At 39.0% G+C, this 19,719-nt stretch overlaps 1 protein-coding gene and 1 long non-coding RNA gene across 2 annotated transcripts in view; both read left to right on the forward strand.

The window, feature by feature from the left end:
- The first annotated feature begins 498 nt into the window (after nucleotides 1-498).
- LOC116217594 lies at nucleotides 499-5,356 on the forward strand. Its single transcript, XR_004162293.1, has 3 exons — nucleotides 499-2,030; nucleotides 3,434-3,554; nucleotides 3,801-5,356. It is a non-coding gene; the product is annotated as an uncharacterized LOC116217594 (long non-coding RNA).
- A 1,087-nt stretch (nucleotides 5,357-6,443) lies between these two features.
- ARHGAP6 (Rho GTPase activating protein 6) overlaps nucleotides 6,444-19,719 on the forward strand; it is a 136,295-nt gene continuing 123,019 nt past the window's right edge. Inside the window, exon 1 of the mRNA XM_010726532.3 lies at nucleotides 6,444-6,577. The gene's annotated coding sequence lies outside the window, so the exon portion shown is untranslated. The remainder of the gene's footprint in view (nucleotides 6,578-19,719) is intronic.

The following is a 19,719-nucleotide window of genomic DNA, read 5'->3' on the forward strand; positions in this document are numbered from 1 at the left end:
AGGGTGCAACAGAAAAGCTGTTCTCTCTTGCAGGAATACACTTAATTAGTTGAGATCACCTTTAGATATTCATTTGGAAATGTTTTCTTTATGTGAGGGGATTTCTTGTGTTTTGTAAACAAGAGAGCTCCTTGCCACTTTCTAACACAAGGTTGTCTTGACATAATGCTTAATAGTGACTTCTGGTTGTAGCGTTTTTCAGTGTTTTGGTTTTTTGTTTGTTTGTTAATTGAGAGCTCACGTATGAGTTTTGAATAATTATTCCCCTAAAATACTGTTCCTTAAAAACATTATTTCTCAGTGGTTACTCATGTCTTTCAGAAAAATGGTTAGAAAGTTGCAGTTTTGGCAATGGCAGAAGTAATCGCACAAGTTCCAGGCATGAAGCCATAGTGGAGAAAAATTTAAGAACCAAGATATAAGTGTAATTAAATTAAATAACTTGAAGTAATAACACTGATGCAGTTCTGCTTGCAACTGTGCTTGCAGAAGGATGCCCCTTTTGCAGCATTTAAACTGAATCTGATGCATAAAAATTATTTATCCAGAAAGTTTCTGGTTCTTTATTGCTTTCACAGCCTGTTTTCTGGTGCCTTCTTTTAATGCCTGCGTACCTCTTCCTTACTGCAAGATCAAAACTGTGTCTGCCATTTGACACTATGACAGTCACCCATGATCTTATGAGCCACTTCTTAGTCCCGTGTTCTTATATGTGTCAGGAATGTTTGGTAGTTTCCTGCCTCATGTACATTTCCCATAGGCTTGTACTCTCTTAAATGTATGCAAGTTAATTCTTAAATTGCTGCTGAAGCAGGTGCTTCCACTCTTAGTAAGTCTGCATAGGTCTAACTTGAGCACCAAGGAAAGTTGTATGGGGTGGAAGAGTAGCTTTTTCCTGAGTTTCTTTAAACATCTGCTTGTCACTTGTTGCTTCAGTGCACATCTCCCTCTTGTTTGCAGCAGACATGGATTCCTTTTAGCACTCATACTATACTCTATTTCCTGGAGAATTAGGCTGGCTAGCACTGTACAAGGACCAGAGGAAATGATCTCTCGACTGAGTCTATTAATTATTGTTCTCTTGAGAATCTGGTTTGTCCTCAAAAAGGATGGCAATAGCAAACAGTAAAAGTGCTCTGGAAACAAATGCAGTTATTACTTGCGTTTGGCAAAGTAGGGTTCTGACCTTTTTCCCAAAATTTTTGAAGAAGGCTTGTTCTGTTTCGATGTCTTTATATAAAGAACATCATCATTTGAGGCTAGAATTCTTCATTTCCATGAAGTTTGAAAGTGATTTATTTGAAAGGAAAATATTTGGAAAGTTTAGCAAAATTCCATTTGACCAGTATCTAGGAATGTAGGACAGGGGTATTCCTGGGCCATGTATTCCTGCCCCTTTCTGTTGCAGGGAGCAGCACATAATCCCTTACATAAACACAAAAGCAGTGAGCTCTGCCTCAGAAGCAGCTTTTCTTCAATTTACTCCTTCTGTCAGAGCGTCCTTCCAGAATGCACTGACTGATAGTCATTTTTCTATCAGACTGAATTTGTTTTTGGGGCAGTGTGATCTTTTAGCTTAAACTGCACTTTTGCTGTCCTGATATTGAACCAAGTTTTTCATTTTGTTTTGGCTGAAGAAGTGAAGCTCACCCTTTGCTGTGATGGGCATCTTTACTGTGTGCCTCTGCCTCCTTTTTGTGGCTTTACCTAGGAGTGGTCTTCAGGAGTGGTGGAAACAAATGGCTATCTGGGAAAGCAGGGTGGCAGGAGCTTATATTATGGCCTGGACTTGAGGGAATATCCACAGTCCTGCTCCCTCCCCAACTGTAGCTTCATATGGAGCCTGAGCCTATCAAGTCACTTCAGTGCTGCAGCATTCTCCAAGGAGTTGAACACCGCCATTTGCAGCCTTTCCAACTCATTGGTTTTTTGTATTTCCCATATTTTAAATAGATGCTCTCATCAACCTCATTCTGCGGTTCCTCTGAAGAATCATCATCCCCTAAGAGAACAATCTGCTGCCTCCACAGGTAGAGATGAGAGAAACTAGAAATAATGCAAAGTATGGTCCTCTTCCTCTCCTTAATTTATGCACTTCATTGGCACTGTTCTTTCTGTTTTGCCAAACTTGATATAAGAGGCAAAAATAGTGTTAGAGGTGCAGAACAATACATGCTATTTAAGGAAAATCTGTTGCAAGCATTGTCCATTCAAACTGACATTATTGCTCTCTTACATGGTTACAATTAAGACTTGAAATCATTATATTTGCTGTGCTGTGGGCCTGGGGCCGTGTGCTCTCACCAGGGATATGTTGCATTTATAAATGGAATATTTATAAAATTTTAAGGTTGACATTCCATTAAGTAAAGTTGAGTGTTATCTTCTCTCCTTCTCTCCTTCTCTCCTTCTCTCCTTCTCTCCTTCTCTCCTTCTCTCCTTCTCTCCTTCTCTCCTTCTCTCCTTCTCTCCTTCTCTCCTTTCTTACATTTCATGAATCTGAATGGGGAAGAACAATAACAGATCTTTGTATGCCTCATTGTTTAAAGTGCAAGTGTTCCAGCTCTATTCTACATAATTTCCCCCATTTTAAAGTTTTGGAGGCACTTAACAAAATGTTCAAAGGAAATGTATGCCAGGATGGTTTTAAGTATAGCAGAAGGCATTTTGAAATATTGACTCATGCAAAGTGTTAATAAATGTTAACTGCACTGAGATTGCTTAGAGCTGCCCTTTTTAGGCTACAAAAGTGAGCGGTGCTTCTGAAATGCCAAATCAATATTAAATCATCTGAAAACTTGTCCTTCCATATGTATCTGTCTCAAGTAGGTAAGGGTCTTCTATTAAATTGGCTAATTATCTGACAAGGAGGTCCATAAACTTAAAAAACTTCCTGAAGCTTCTGAAATTCTCAAATTTTCTGTCCCTAAGAGAACTTTTAAAATGGTTCTGAATGAGTTTGTTAGGAGATAATCAAGAGTTTTTGTTATGCTTCCCAACCTGTTCACAAGGTCCCCAGTTGGTGCGGAAGTGATGAGATTATCCCAGCTTTGTGGAAGGTCTCCTGGTTGATGGCATGGGGCAAAGACCCAGGAACTTTTGTTTTTGTTTTTGTTTGTGTTTTGTTTTACTTCTTCATGACAGATTTAATTTTTAGGTAGTTCTGTGTGGAACTGATAGATTCGATCCTTAGGGGTCCCTTCCAATTCAGGATATTCCAAGATTCTAAGACATCAGGTGCAGTGGGATGCTTTTAGTCCTTGAGGTCCTAATGCCAAGTTTAGATTTGGTCTAGCAGCCCTTATGTTACCAAGTAAGAAAATACAACTGGGAGATGCATGTCTATGGGAAATTTTTGTTTCTTGGAGAAGATACTATTAATAATGACAGATATTTCTGGATGTAGGAGTCAGTGTATTTCTCTTTCTTGTAGTTACTGAATGAGATCACTCAGTCTCAGCCTTAGTTTTTGTGTGTGGGAATGGCCTTGTAGAAGAGCTGTCAGTGAAAACAGTCCTAGAACATATGTTCATCATCTAATTCATCTCAAATAGGTAAGTGAACAAAATATAATCAGAAGTAATTAAAGTAATTAAATTAACTAAAAGAGATCAGGGACTAAAGCATGGTTGAGACTTAAAATTTTTTTAATCTAAATCCCCAAACTTTCTGATGTGTTTTACTGGGGATGTGAATGTAGGATTAACTGAGAGTGAAAGGTAATGCTGCAAAGCAAGCCCTTGCTGGGATATTAAAGGCTTCTGTGACAACTGTCAAAAGTAATGCTGATTTTTTTACAGAGGAAACTGGCGCAAATATCAGGTTCATCATAAAGCATAAGTGCACTTGGTCTTCTTGGATCCTGAGAACCGTGATATCCATCCCTACATAACCATAAGAATACCATCAAAAGTATGTTTTCTTTACTTTCTTTCTTACTTTCTTTACTTTACTTTACTTTCTTTCTAAGTATATTAATTGTTCTTTCAGATATTTCTCTCTGTGAGTCTTGGTTGACTGTGTCACTGGACATCATCACAAATTACAGTAAAGGCCTGACACAAAAAAATTATAATCTAAAAAATTCTCAATTCTTTTTGGTGGATCAGTCCTTTCAGAGCTGCTCACGCGACTCAGGAATAGCAGAGAATTCTTACTGCTGAGAGGAAGCAAAAGTGTGACTCAGGCACCTGCAGATTATTCTGAAATCAGTTGTTTGAAAGGTTTTTGGACAAGGAAGTCCTTATTAAAGGCAAAGAATAACGAAGAGCAAAAGAGGAGGAAAAAACCGAAATACAGCTGAGTTGTGCGAGAGTGATGGTTATCTTTAGTGATTGCTGTACTTCCGTGGAGCTCATGTGTTTTGTTCTTTTCTCAGCATTGGCCTCGGCTGATGTATCAGGTGTCAGATTTTCTTAGAGGAAGTGTTTGCACCACTGTGTAGGGCACTAATGCAGTTTCTCTGCGGAGCTGAGTATGTTTCTAATGCTCCCGATTCAAGAGAGATAAATTAATGTGTGGAGGAACTGTAAGAACACAGTCCAGGAAATAGAGGTACTGTGATCTTGAGGAATGGAGGAGAATAACTTTGCTTAATCTACCAAAAGGAAAGATGCGAAGGCTGTGATTATTGTTGGCGAATACATCAAGGGAATAAACAGAAAAGAAAGAGAATTCTTTCAGTAAAAGCACAGCAATGGCATCTAATAAATCTAATAAATTACAGGCTAGGCATAAATGAACTCGGAATAGAAGTTGGGAGGTTTCTGCTCTGGAAGCAGGGAGATCCTGGGCAACCTGTCTGCTAGATCGTGTTCCTCATCTTCTGAATGGTCCATCCTGCATTCTCTCATCACAAACGTTGCCTGGAATACAAAATCTGTGTTCTGGCCAAAACTGGTGGAGTTCCACAAAAAGCACTGGGGTTCACTGAACAATTTTAGACCTAAAAGATTTGCATTGAGGAATTTTACTGTGGTTTCTGTGAGTAAAGGACTATCAGCATAGTGTATATCTGTTCAAAGTCCCATATTCTGCTCCAAATAAGTGAAAAAGAGAGCCGTGTGTATCCATGGAGACAAAATGTGCTGGAGGACATAAAATCTGAAAAAAAGTTATAAGGTATTTTCATCTCCAAACTTTTCTATTGAATTGACTGTATTTACAATCAGGGCAGATCACTTTGAGATGTCAAATCCTATGTAACAAGTGGCCTTCTGGGCCATTAATGTTAGGAAGGCAGGAAATGCAGAACTTAAGCAAACAAAGCTTGGAGTCAAGTGCATTAGATAAAATGAAAAGTGAGCTTTAATGTCACTGGGACAAAAAATAGCTTGTAGTTTTAGTGCTAATTCCTTTTTCCTCCTTTTTTTTTTTTAATTACAGTTTTATATATGAATGTTTATAAACTGTTTATAAAGCACTTCTTTTTCTTTAAATAAGTTTCTGCAGAGGGTAAGAAATGTCTCCCACCCATCCTTTCCTCTCTGTAGAGGAATGAGGTGAGATTCTGTCTCCATGTGTATGGGTGCAGAGCACAGTTTTGATTCTCTTAAGGGGGAAAGAGAAGAGCTCTGGGAAGTGCTCGCAACCCAGTCCAGCAAATATGTGAGGGTTGAGTTTTGTTGTTTTTTTTTTTTTTTTTTTTAAGGCAGAAACTATGCTGCCTTAAAAGGACTTGTTTAAATTTTTCTGTATGTGTGCTGAATACGTCGAGTTTGTAAGGAGCCTAGTGATTCTTGTATCCTTTTAAAGTGAAAATTATAGTATACTTCACTTAATGTTTCTCACAAAAATGCAGATTCTATCTCTTGCAACGAAGAGAATCATAAAGCTGGATATAGTGAGAAATAGCACACGGAATTTTTAATCATTTGCTGTTTAAAACTGGGTTGGGAGACCAGGAGCTGCTGTCTTCTAACAACTTTGACATGGTGCACTCAAAAGGACCCCCCTCTCCTATGCCTCAAACCACAAACCCAAACAAGTCCTTTTAAGGCTGTGTTATAAGGAGGGTGTAGGAGATAGGTACTATACAAAACATTAAATAAGTGAATTAAATAATATGAAAAGGACTAGAGTGAAATGGAAACCAGAAGTGGCAGAAGAAATGAAAAGTTCCATGGAAATTAGCCAGAGGTTTGATGCATTTCAACAGCTACTTTGCCTTAAATAGATTCTGAAGTTTGGGAGTATGTTGTGCAATGTTGTACAACCATAGACAAGCCAGGCTATCAGAGAAGGATGTGAAGAGGGTTTTATAAATGCTCAATTACTGGCTTCCATAAAGTGCTAAAGAGCGCAATGATGGAAGATTTCTGGATTTTGGTTTATACGGTTTGATATTAGGGAACAAAGTGATAGAGCGCTTACTTGCCTGTCATTCTTCCAAATGCTTTCTTATCTTACAGTTATTTTGTAGCCATCAAATCACATGAGCCTTGCAGCAAAATGGAAAATTTGTTCGTTGCTTTAGGACGACTTCATTCTTTCCTGCCACGTTCTATGTCTGACTTTATCCATTCTGAGCTCATGTGTTAAGCCTGTACACCACCACGCCTGATGTCCCTTCCACCAGGTACTGTGCTGACACTGAGGTAGCACCAGTCCTTGTATAGAATGGGTGTTGGGGGGATGGACGGGAGGTGCATGGCTTTGCGAGCTGATACAACAATCTTGTCTCTTTTTTTCTTTCTATTCTAAACTTTACTGTTTAGGCATTATTGTGGTTAATATCATTTAGATTAGCAAAACATTAACATCATTACTGTGAGCAAAATCCCTTAAGGCATCTTCTCATCATTAAAGCTCCTCTGGAATGGCTTTGGCTTAGCCGAAGTTGTTCTGCAGCAGAAGTAGCAGTCTGGGAGCTGTGATCTGGCTATGAAATAATGTAATGCAGTGAATTCTGTCTTGATAAGAATTTCTGGCATTGATCCTGTTATATGCAGAACTTTTAAAACATATTTGATTTCTGTGTGGTTCTTAGCATATGACTGTCTGCAAAGCTCTTATCCTAATCCCTTTAACACGAATGGGAGTGGTTTCTTTACTCAGTACCAATAGTTAAAAAAGTTTTCAGTTGCTTTGTTGTTCCCCCCCTCCCCAGATGCTGCTGGTATGTCAGATACTTCAGCACCACTTAAGCATTCTCAAGTCTCTGTCCCATTTTACCTCTGGAAATGGTTTTATTGCCAGAATTTGAATAGCATCTTTTTAACTGACTCCATTTATCATCATTAAGACATGGAGGGCAGAACAACCTTTAGCTATTTTATAGGATTCTGCAGTGTTTTATTACTGGTAATTATTAATGTGACCACTGTATGGGATGCACCTAAATCCAGTTGTGGATAAATGCTTGCCAAACACGCTGAGTTCATCATCATTGCCTCTATTAGTACGGGATGAGAACCTGACTGAAGGCATAAAGACTCATGCCATCTCTTCATGTTGTTCTGTCTTTAACGCTGAATAAGCCACTTCTAGCTCAATAGCTGATATTGTTTGGGCATCACTGAAAGTCATGTGCTACATGTGTAGCTGAGTACACAACTATTTCAAGAAATTTGAAAACATCTTTGCAGGAGAATATAATCAGGATACTCTGAGTTGAAACAGAGCTTTTAGAGAAATGCATTCTGGTAAGAAGGCCTGGCAAGAGACTTGATTAGCGCAGCACTGATCTCCAGTTGAATTGGAGTCAGACAGATGCCAGTATTTGTGGGTTTTCAATGTAACCACTCATCAGTCTCCTTGAGTCCAAAAGGAAAATGCCACTCCATTCTGGTGGAATTTCAAGGCAGCGAGATAAGCATAAGCTACTCAAAGAAAGCCATTGTCTTGGTTATCTTTATCATTTTGTGACTTCAGAAAGTGTGTTTTTATTTTGAGAATCGCTTTCTTTGATTTGCACTAAAAGACCAGAGCTGTTTCATTGGATTCCTTCCCTAGCCAGTTTCAGGGCAACTTCACATCCAGATTTGGACTGAAATTCTTTGGGTCAGTCCCAACGTTGGCATAAAGTAGTATAACAAAATCTAAATGTAATATATTTCTTTTAAATTGAAAGATTTATTAGCTTATTAATTCATTGGGTAGTTTGGTAGTGGGTTACTTGGGCAATTTTTTTATTACATTCTCTTTTAGTTCTTTTTATTTATATTATTTTTTTTGGTACCCTACAGGGGATCTCTTGCTTTTGGCAGCAGATTTTATTGGCCACAGTTAGATGAAGTGCGAGTGTGCACACAGCACACTTTCTTAAGCTCCATAAAGGAAAATGTGTGTGCTTTCAGCTTGCTTGATTAATCAGTTTGTTTTCATAATAACTTTGAGTATTCTGTTGGGTGTACTTATTTATCTTGATAGGTACATTTTATTTCAACAATGTTCTAATTAGCATGTTTATACTCTCTAGAGATTCAAGAGTGGTGGTACAGATCTGGGGAAAATAACATCATGTACTAGTTTGTGTTCTATATGGTATTTTGTCACCTATTTTTCTCATCTGGCTGAGAAGTTACTGATGGATAAAAACTGCTGCTTGTCTGACAGAAGAAGTTTTGTGGGTTTAAAATGTTCTCTCTTCCTTTGAGTAGACTGGAGAATGAAAGTAATAACTGAAATCTACTTGAGTAGACTAAATTTGAATGAATGGCACTGTCAGCTTAATAATTGCATCTTGCTGTGTGCATTCCTTCCAGTTTTACAAATGCAATCTAACTTGTATCACAAAAGTTTTGGAAGGTGTCACTTCTTTCTCTTTACTTTTTTTTTTTTAATGGACTCAGAGAATACATAAGATTGGAAGAGCACCTCTGGCGATCACGTAGTCTAATCTCCTGCTCGGAGCAGGGAAACCTACTCCAAGTTGCTTGGTGCAATGTCCTGATGTATTTTGGATATCTTCAGGGGTAGAGACTATGTAGCTTCTCTGGGCAACGTGTTCTGGTGTTTAACTACCCTCACAGTAGTAAGGTTTTTTCTTAACTTTTAGTGGGATTTCTGGTGTTTCAGTCTGTCCTCTTTGCCTCTTGTCCTGTCACTGGGCATCACAGAAAAGAGTTTGGCTCCATTTGTAGTTATTCATAGAATCATATCATAGAATCATAGAATGGCCTGGGTTGAAAACGACCACAGTGATCACCTAGTTTCAGTCCCCCTGCTATGTGCAGGGTCGCCAACCGCTAAACAATGCCTAGAGCCACATCCAGCCTGGCCTTGAATGCCTCCAAGGATGGGGCATCCACAATCTCTCTGGGCAACCTGTTCCAATGCATCACCACCCTCTGAGTGAAAAACTTCCTCCTAATATCTAACCTAAACCTCCCCTGCCTCAGTTTAAAGCCATTATTGCCTACATCTGGTACTTCTACATGTTGTTAAGACTCCCTGAGTTTTCCCTGAACCAGTGTCTCAGTCAATCTTTGTATGAGAGTTGCTTCAGTCCTTTAATCGTCTTCCTGGCCCTTTGCTGCATGTGTTCCAGTGTGCCATCATCTCTATTTTATTGGGAAGCCCAGAACTGGTCCCATCACTTCAGATGTGTCTTACGTGGCTGAGTAAAGGGGAAGAATCCTAACTCTTGAATTGTGGTCACATTTTGTCTCATGCTTCTTAGGATGCTCTTTACCCTCTTTATTTGAGATTACATTCAGCTTGTTGTCTGCCAGGGCTTTTTCTGCAAAGCTGCTTTTCAGTCCAGTGGCTTTGCTTTATTTTAACTTATGTGCTGGACAGTTCTTGCATTATGCCTGGATTGCTACAGGTCTAAGAACACTGGCATGATGTGGGCCTTACCTTCAATCTTATCACTGAGCTTGTGCACATTTATGCCATGTGCCTACACTGTCCTGAGAGCAGCACAGGCAACTTGCCTAACCTGTTAACTTATGTAGCATTTGACACTTTGGCTGACTTGTAGGTCTTATGATGGCTATTTGACATAATTACAGTAATCTGCTGGAAAGGATAGTCCTAGCATTGAAATTGGTCCTATGGACTCTGCACATAATGTGGATAAGAATACCCAAGCTAGGTCATGCACTGAGCTGTCTTCATCCTGACTACCTTCGTGCTGCACTTGACACTGAAAAGTGAGCTAATATCCAAGCGTTTTGGCCCAAGTAGAATTGACCCTATTTTCTAAATCCAGCATAGTGATTTATAGGTGCAAGTGTTTTGTCTCTACAGTGTGGATCTTTCACTCATATTACGGAAATGGGAAAAATAATTATAAAATCTTGGTTGTAAAACAACAAAAATTAGTAAAATTCGGGACTAGACTCAGTACCTGTACCTACTCCTTGCTCCCCTTTTATGTTGTGCTGGATTTCAGGTCAACAGTCCTTGTGTTTCCATGTTCATAAAGTAAAGGAAGCTGGAAAATATTATGTGTGTTTAAAGGCCAAGTAGTCCTGCATGAAGACATTAAAACACTTGTTGTGAAATCTTTATCAAATTTGATTAATGTTCTGAAACAAACACAAGGAAATCAAAGGTAGTTTCTGACATTTTCTTTGCAACTTTACACAACAATGCTTTTAAAACAGCATTAATTATTTCTTTCAATCAGATGCAAAGATGTAGCTCTTTCTGAATGCAGAAGTCTATCAAAAAAATAATCCCCCTTTCCAGACAATACTTTTATTCTCCTCAGTAAGGAAAACTTCTGCTCTCCATATTATGGAATAATTAATTCCTTTATAGGTGAACACTTAAATGTACTGAGGCCTTGAAACCCTTTAGCAGGCAACATAAATAGGCAGCCTTACAAAATAGCAAATAGATGAGGAATAGGAAAAAAAAAAAAAAGAGAAATGCCTGAGTCTATATACTAAAATAATTGCACATATTTAATAACTCTCTGGAAAATAACAGATTGGTCCAGAAAGCAGGTGGAGTTTTAAATGAGATGTGAAATGTGCTTATATTAGTAGTAAATTCATAAGGTGAACTCACAGTGTCTTCTAACCACAGGCTGTTGTGATGAGTTGTGTACCTAAAGTAGCTGAGATAAAACTAACTGCACAAATCGTCACTGCTTAATGGAAGGAAAGGGAAAAAGGAACAGAGTCTGAGCTTTTTAGCAGAAAGAGGGAGGGTGCAGAGTCTTTTCTTCATCTTGGATGTTCCTCAGAACCCATCAGTTAGCCAAATCCTTTCAGTTTTGGAGGCTGAGGTGCTTTGTCATCTCTTTTAGCTCTGTTCTGGGCTGTGAATATATGCTCTTCAAGATGTACAAGAGAAAGGAATGTGCCAGATGTGTCTAGATGCTGATGCAGAAATGATTAATGACTGTTTTTTTCCCAGCAGTGGCCATTTCTCTCTAGACTGAGCAGTACTTCTCTTATGTCGTATACGCAGTATTGATGGGCTGAACTGCTAGTACTCATCAGTCCTCCACAGAGGAATCTCTTCAAGAACTGGACTGAGCTAAGTACCAGTGTGGGAAGCGCGTGAGATGGAGAACTCTGCACGTATGGCCCTCTCTACACATTAACCTGATCTGTTGTTTAAAAAATCTGGGACTTGATGATGCTCCTTCCAGTTGGGAAAGAATGAGTTTCTGGATAACTACTCAGTAACTAGCTACACCACATTGTTAATGCTTACAGGGGCATTACTGTTTTGTTATACAATGAAATGCCTATTGTTGAAAGCGGCTATCCTACTGTAATTGAGGAAGTTTGTAGAGACTGATTTGTTGCAGTACCGTTGTCTTTTTTGACTTTAAAATGACAAAGCTTCATGATCTGCCCCCTGTGAGGCTGCTGCCTGGAGGCACTGGTGTTACAGAGTCTATCAGAGTCCATCTCTTCATTGCTAGAATTAAAATAATGGTGCCCTAATAACTCCCCCATTGTATCTTTATGTAGGATTTCATATATAAATATTTGTGACTGTTCCCTCAGTGTCTCAGTCAAGGTGACCAAGGCTAACTTGCCACGTACGTGAAAGCCTCTTTACCCTGGTAGCATGTGATTATTCTTACGTTGGTTTTATTTATAACTAACAGGACTGGACTCAGTGTAACAGTATGTAAAAGAAAAGCTATTCTGACATATGTCAATTAAGTCATCTAGATGGTACCATCTGCTACTTCTGTTTTTATTCAGATTCTGTTTTAAGCATTGCTTCTTCCCTGGTAATTCTGGGAAATAAGGCTTTTTGAGGGGAAGCAGTTGGTGTGTTGTGTGTGGTAAATGCCCAAATATGTGCCACTCTACTTGCATATGGCTTGCTATAATAAGGGCTGGAAGAGTAACTTCCACATGAGAAATTTTTGGAGCTGGATTCAGTATGATAGGAGCTTCCTGTAAGTGTACGAGTACTGTGACAATATACATTTTTGCTAGTTTAACTGGAGGGTTGCTCTGAAAAGGCAAAAATTTTTCTGTCTGTGACTTATTTGTAACCATGGGTAAAAAAAATAGGCTCTGTCTGTTGTCATTTAAGATAATCACTATCTGTGATGTATTTTCTGTCAAGTAGTAGTACAGTATCTGCTCTGACTCTGTTGCTTGCAATATTCTTAGAAGCTACAAATCGACTCTCTCCAGCTCATGCATCCACATTTTCTTTGGTAATGGTCTTGATGCCCAGCCATTTATCCACTTTAAATTGGACTTTGACTGTTGTCAGTCTCATGCTAGGGTAGATTTTGAGATCTGATTGCAGAACAATTTATCTGAAGAATCCTTGCCATACCAAATCTTTATGCATAATGAGATTGTCTCTGTTTACATTGACCTGGCTGAGCACCATGGTGGTGTACATCAGGAATGTGCCTGGGTGACCTGCACGTGCCCGACTTGCCCGTGGGCCAGGAGGATTAATTCCCTCAGTAAGAAGAAGAGTCAGTGTGACAGTTCAGTGTCACACGGAGGAGAAAATCATGCGTGTGCTCCCAGGATACGCTGGGCTGTTGATGTAATTGGTTTATGCTGAGAGGAAAACCTTTTATGAGAGTCTAGTAGGACAGTAAACCACAATGAAAACAGTTAGATTCGTACACAATGTTAAGAAGCTCATTTAATCCTCAGTCAAGTTTCAGAGGTCAGGCCCTTTCATCTCGTTGCTTTGTGTTGGCAGAGGCCCAGCACTGAGGGTGAGCTGTCTTTGCTCTTTAATTCCTCCTCCAGACAACCTCCTAAACCAGAAGTTGTTCTGTCTCTTTCAGCCTTATAATCCTCTGGACCTGGGCAGTGCTCACACAAGAAGCTCTGTGAAATGGCCTTTGTGCTGGAAATGCTTTGAGAGCAGTAATTAATGGCTCTTATCACCTTCTGTGCCCTTGGCCTCTTCTGTCTGGCCAGAGCCATGCACCTAATGGGGTTTAGGAAGATGGGGTGTTTGGAGGCTGCTGTGGTTGGATAGAGATGAGGGGAGATGCATATAGGTTTCAGAGGAGGTATAAAGAGAGGCATCCTGCACAGATGAGAGGCAAGGAGGGAAGATTTACTGGCATTTGAAATTTGAAGGGAAGAGGAGAGCTGGTGGTCCAAGAAAACGGTGGACTGCGGAACATAAGAGCAAGTGTGAGGAGAGGACTGAGATGAGAGACAAGAGGGACTTGGTCTGTTTGAAGCTGTTCCTCTTGCTTGAGAAAAACACAGCTAACCTTTTTTAATACTGGTTGAGGAAAGCTGAGAGATGACGAATCTCTCATGACAATCTCTTCTGATAATACCAGCATTATCAGAAGTGCTTGCAAATTGTTTGTCTTCTGCCTGATTTTTAAGACATTCTCCATGCTTGTTGCCCAACGACTTGAAAAATAAGAGAACAGTTGTGAAGATTTGGCTATGTATTAGTCACAGTTTTCACAGACAGGGAAGCAGAAAGCACTTCCTTTAATACAACTTCTGTATCTCATCATGCACCCAACTGCCCAGTGATTTTTCCCTGCAAAAGCGATATTCAAAATATTTACACGAGCTACTACCTTGGAATTTTCTTGCGTATCTCCTGGATGGTGAGGACCAGCAGCTGTGTGGCCTCTGAGGGCAGCAATGTCTTGCTGCCAGGTGGGGTAGCTGTGGAGAGTCTCTGTCTTGTCCTGAGCTTCGCCTTCCAAGGAGCTTATTTAGCTCTTGTCGATTATTTATGATAGTCAAGCCAGCTGTTACAGTAAGGTCACATTAACGGATGCAGAATGAGGTGTAGGCATGTATAACTGCACAGATACTGAGAACTGCTTGAACTGAAAAGGAAGATTTATTCAAAGAGAGGGCACTGCTCTCATTTCCCAGAATACACATAATCAAGTGGATGGGATTACATTAAATGGGTTGGCACTGAGAAATATAAAGCTCAGTCTTGAGAGAAAACATTAAGAGTTCTTTTTAAGTATCGAGCATCCAGGGAACATCTGGCTTTTCAGGTAATCCAACCTTTGCAAGATTAAATGTTTTGAGACTTTTTATTTTTTATTCACATTTATCTGCTAACTAATCTGCCAGCTCCTCAGCAGAGAGACAGGAGCAAGTTAGTGTGTATTGAAAGATCCATTCTATAATAAATGATAGTATTGTTGCAAAATGTTCATTTAGTTCTTGCGGCTTTTATTTATTTCTTTATTTATTTTAAAGGCTGAGAATGTGGTGCCCTTTCTTTCTTTTTTTTTTTTTTTCCCCAATGTTCTGTATATGTCCTGAAGCCTCAAGTTAAGGGAGAATCCTGGGAGAAAAGGGATTAAACGTTCTTAGTTGCCTCTGAAGTTCTCACAGTGCATCTCTGTTTATAAGGAGACAAAAATATTTAATTTTTAGTCTCCATTAAGTGAAATCATGTTATCAAACAAGAAAGATTGCACAAGGTTAAAAAAAAGAAAAACAGAAACAAGGCTCTGTGAGAAGTTTCATGGACTCTGTCTCAAACAGAAGATTCCTTCATGGTGTGACACCATGTGTATGTTTTGCTGCATTTTCTATTGCACATAATGTAACTCCAGTTATGACTCGCAGTATCAGTCTTTTATACTTCTCTGGCAATGTGAAGCAGCTAGTAGAGATAGAAAATTACAGCTTCTCAGCTGTAGTCTTATCACAGACTTTACTGTGCCAACATTGCAGGAGCTGTTTCATCTACACTTAGTTCAAGCTGAGAAGAAATTAGACAAAAAAAAAAAGAGGAAGAATATTTGATAAGAAGAGTAGAAGCAGGGAAAGCAGTGTAACAGTGGAGGTAGTTGAGAGGTTAGCGTACGTAATTTCAAAGTAATTGTCCTTTTTTATTTCTATATTGCTAGGACCTAGTATCGACATAAAGGGTGTGAGGAAGAAAGCATGTCAAATAGAGTAAGAAGTCTAGGAAGAAAATGAAGGAAGTTGAATGTAGAGCCTACCCAGGCAGATGAGATGAATTGGAAAAAAAGTATTTCAAGGAAGGACAAGCTCAAAGAGTAGAGGATCACTTGACTCCTGAGAAGATCCCTGAATAAGCATTGAAGCAAGTGGGTTGTTTTGGTAGCCTTTTTGACTTACAAATTCTCCTGTCTTTACTGAATGGAAGAAGTGAATTATGGTTAATCATGTTGATAAAGGATGTAGGTTATGTTCATCTTTATATATCGTGCAAGTAATGACATGGGCTGTTTTGGACTATCAGCAATACAGGTTAGGATAAAATTATGTGAGGTGAAACTCAGTGGGTATTCCCACTGACTTTGTTAGAATATTTCTATTCTTAAGTTTTCAGCGTCTTGCTGACCAAACCAATAGTATGAAATACTCCTGAAGAGCTCTCTTAAAACATTTGCACCTGAAGATCTGCATCTAAAAAAGGATTGCTTACTTAACATTTGAAATTTTGAACTTTTTAGTTCATTGTTTAAAATACGGATCAAAAAATCCCAGATGTTAGTTTCCTATAAAGAATAATGACATTATGACAAATTTTTACCTACAATTGTCTGACCTCACAGTACGTGAGGAGAGTTGGGTATTCTTCCTTTCCTTTTATTCACTTTCTGTAGTACACTTCTCAGTGATTTGAGTTTCCTTGTTTTTGTACAGAGCCAGACAATGTCTGGCATCACTTTATTATTCTTCAGTTATTAAAAATCAACAGTTTTATTATTGTTTTCCTAGATGATGCGTGCAAGTGACTTTGAGAGGTGGTACAGATGGGATTCTCTAAATCGTTAGTGCAGCAGTCACTCCAAGCTAAACATAGATCCGCAATCTCTGCCCACTGAGAAGGTTAGCGAGGTTTATGATTCCCATTAATGGATATTTTCTTTCATTAAAAGTGAAGCTTTTGTGAAATCTGTACATTTCCTTGCAGAGTTTTCTATAATCCTTTTTCAAGTTCACATCAGTGTGCTGCATATTTATAAATATCATAGAATGGCTTGGATTGGAAGGGACCTCAAGGATCATCAAGCTCCAACCCTACTGCTGCATGCAAGGCCACCAACCTCCCTGTTTAATACTAGACCAGACTGCCTGGTCATATACAGTGCTGCATATCTGTAGTGGTTAAGTATAGTGCTTGTGGAAATGTAGTAAATATTCATGTTAGTTTATGTGCAGATTAGGGTAATTAGTGAAAGCAAAATTGGTGGCTAAATGAATTTATTTGGATTCCCTCTCTTTTTGGTGGAATTATTGAACACCTGGTAGGAGGAGAGGAAGGAATTGTGTCTGTCCAAGCTTTGACTTAGCTAGTAACCAAACTTGATTTTACTTTTTTCTTATATGTGTCCATTTCTTCCAGACAAGTCACTTGTTTTTAGGTTATCTTTCTTGTTTTCTTTGAAAATTTCAAATAGCTCATGTCCTGGAGATGCTTCATCCTTGTCTGTGCCAAACTCAACAGCAACAAAGAGAAAAAGAAAGAAATACGTTTAAGAATGTTGTAAACCACTGGAGATGACTGGGGAGTTTGGTTAATAACTTATGTTCTTTGCTTTTGTCTTACATCATTTACCGTGATGTAAGAAGTGGAAAAACTCCTTGAGTTTCTTTGAAATTGCAAAGTGTTGCACATTTTGTGGTGGTGTTCTTTTAACTCTACCTCCACTTTCTTTAATGCAACTTTTCAGTGGAGCATTGAAGTGGGGCGACTGCCATAATATGTAAGATATGGAGAGAGAAGGAAAGCACTTAAAGAATATTTTATATTCGTGTACAACGTTTCTGTTCCACTAGAAAGTAATAAAATATTTACTAAAGAAAAGTGGAAGAAAGTGGGAAATAATAGGAGGACTTGGGTTTAAAAATTTGAAATATTTGTGCTTGATAAACTGTCTTCCTTGATTGCCAATACAGTTATTTTCAATAATCTCAGTCCCGTCTCAGTATGTTGTATTATGAGAAAACAATTACTGGGAGACCTAAACTGGTACAGAAAAACTATTCATCTTCAATTGTAGATTTCATCCAGGCGTACAGTGAGAAATCACATTTGAATTGTAAATGGTTCCTATGTATATAAATAAAAAGAGAAAAATCATTATGAATTCAAATTTCACGTCATATTAATGAAAAACAAGAGTTCAGCTGAGTAACTGTATTGGGAAATACTTCGAAGATGAATAAATTGCAATCTGTTGCTTACAGTAAGCATTCTGTTTAATCATTTCATATCGAATCTATTTTATTTTGTTAGTGGTTACGTTTGTGGTTTTATTATTTTTTTTATTTTTATTTTTTAACCTGTATTGTGGTCAAGCTTTGTTTTTTTATTACTGGCATTTTTTGGACTTCTGTCTTCCTGCACCGTGTGTGTTTTATGAAGATACTAAATCCTGTGTCTCTGCTTGGTTGCTTCTGCTGATCCTATCCTAAATCCCACCTGAAGTCTGTTCCAGCGTCCATGTTCGTGAATAAGCCAAGCAGCCACAGACATTTGCCAAGCGTTTGGGATACATCCCAACAGACTGGACCGATTCCACATGTCTCCAGTGTCCCACTCCTCTCAGCAGAGCTCTCACCGTGTCCCTCCTGTCCTTCTGGAACTTCAGCAAGGGACTTCCTGGGAGAAGAACAGTCTGACAGACAAACAGACTGGCTGGACTCAAGTCAGGTTTTTCCCCATTCTTCTGATCTGATAGGTCTTGAGTTATTTTGTCTGGTCATTGGGCGAGACAAAGAGCTTGTGACTGCATAGCTGCGTGCTCAGGAGCATGGGATGGGATGTGGCACAGCTGTGATGCTGAGGAGCACCTCAGCTCCTGAGCCAGCACCCTGAGTACAGAGCTCTGCTGCAGGCAGCCTCTCGCCTTCTTGTCAATTTCGCAATTTCCGTGTTGGCACTCAGATCCTGATAAGAGGTCATGATCTGGTGTGATATAAGCCTCTCCTGGCTGACTTTGTTCCTGTAGTTCTGTGAAGTAATATGGGTTAGGTTGCCCGCATCTGCTGCTGGCTGCCTGCTCAGCGTGCTGATGGTTGTGAAAGCCGTTGACTGACGCTCCCCACATCTCTGGTACTTCCTGGTGGGATGCAGTAGGTTCTCTTGCGAAAGCTGAGTAGTTAACTTTGAAGCATCAGGACTGTCCGTCCTTTTCACAAACCTGACACTTGAAACTTATTTTTCCCAGTTGCTGAATACATTGGCTTTCCCTGATGTTAATGAGTATTGCATGCGCTCAGTTCTCCGAAAAGAAAAGGATATTAGTAGGGGGGGGAAAAAAAAAGAAGCTGTTTGGCTCAGACACACCTAACTATCAAAGTTCAGTTGCTGCAGGTGACTTTCTGACCTTTCTTTCTCCCCTAACTCATTGAGGTATCTCCTACTCTTCACTGCTGAATGAATTTTTTTAAACTTATCACGATATAAAGCACACATTTCTATCTTCTAAGTGTGTGAACGTATATTGCTTCAGAAAGATTAGCTTTTATTCTACTTTGCTGCTGCTCGTGATTCTAAAATGCTTTCCCATGGATTACCATAATAAATTGTAAGTGATTAGATAATTGTTTATCAATGCTCTGATTTAAGCTGATTATGTATCTGTGAGGGTTAGTTTAACTTCTGTTCATAAATGGAGAAAACCTCTTTACTGCTGAGGACTGAGCAGCCAAAGGATCTGCAAAACAAACTTGTCAGGATGAAAGTAGGGAAAACAGCACTGCTCGGGCTTTTCTCCAATGGTTCCGTGTGGGAAACATGACGTCTTTCTCATAAGATAGTGGGAATGTTTTCTGCTGCAGACCTGAGTCATTTGTGGGGAATGTTAAGATTAATGCACGAGATGAATTTTCTCACTGCCTTCCCTTCTGTTGCAAAAATGGAAATGTGCTTGCCTTTGCACTTTTCCCTTAAATCCATCAAAACTACAGGTAGTCAGAGTGTTTTTGCTTCAAATTCAAACCCAGTTTTGTTCAGTGGAACTTCCTTGTCTTTTTGTGACAATGAGAAAAGAAGTTGATGTATATCTGTTTCATACTTTTTTAGAGTACAGCAATTAATCTTTCTCTGTTTGCTTTGGTGATTTTTGTGTGCTGCCACAATATACAGGAAAACATTCTGTTCTCACAGAGCTGTGAACAGGGGTGTTTAATTTATCAGAGTTCCCTTGGCATACAGCATCAACGTAATTGAATTTTGTCCATCTTCAGAATAATGTCAATTACACGTAATATGTAACAACATATGTTTCAAAATGGCATTTATATTTCGTGTTGAATTCTTTAAAGAGACTGTGCCCACTTTCCTCTTTTCCTAGTTAAGCATTAAGAATTACTGAAAGAATTGTTCCTAATTACA

This window comes from Meleagris gallopavo, chromosome 1 (assembly GCF_000146605.3).
Source record: "Meleagris gallopavo isolate NT-WF06-2002-E0010 breed Aviagen turkey brand Nicholas breeding stock chromosome 1, Turkey_5.1, whole genome shotgun sequence".
Classification (NCBI taxonomy): Eukaryota; Metazoa; Chordata; class Aves; order Galliformes; family Phasianidae; genus Meleagris; species Meleagris gallopavo.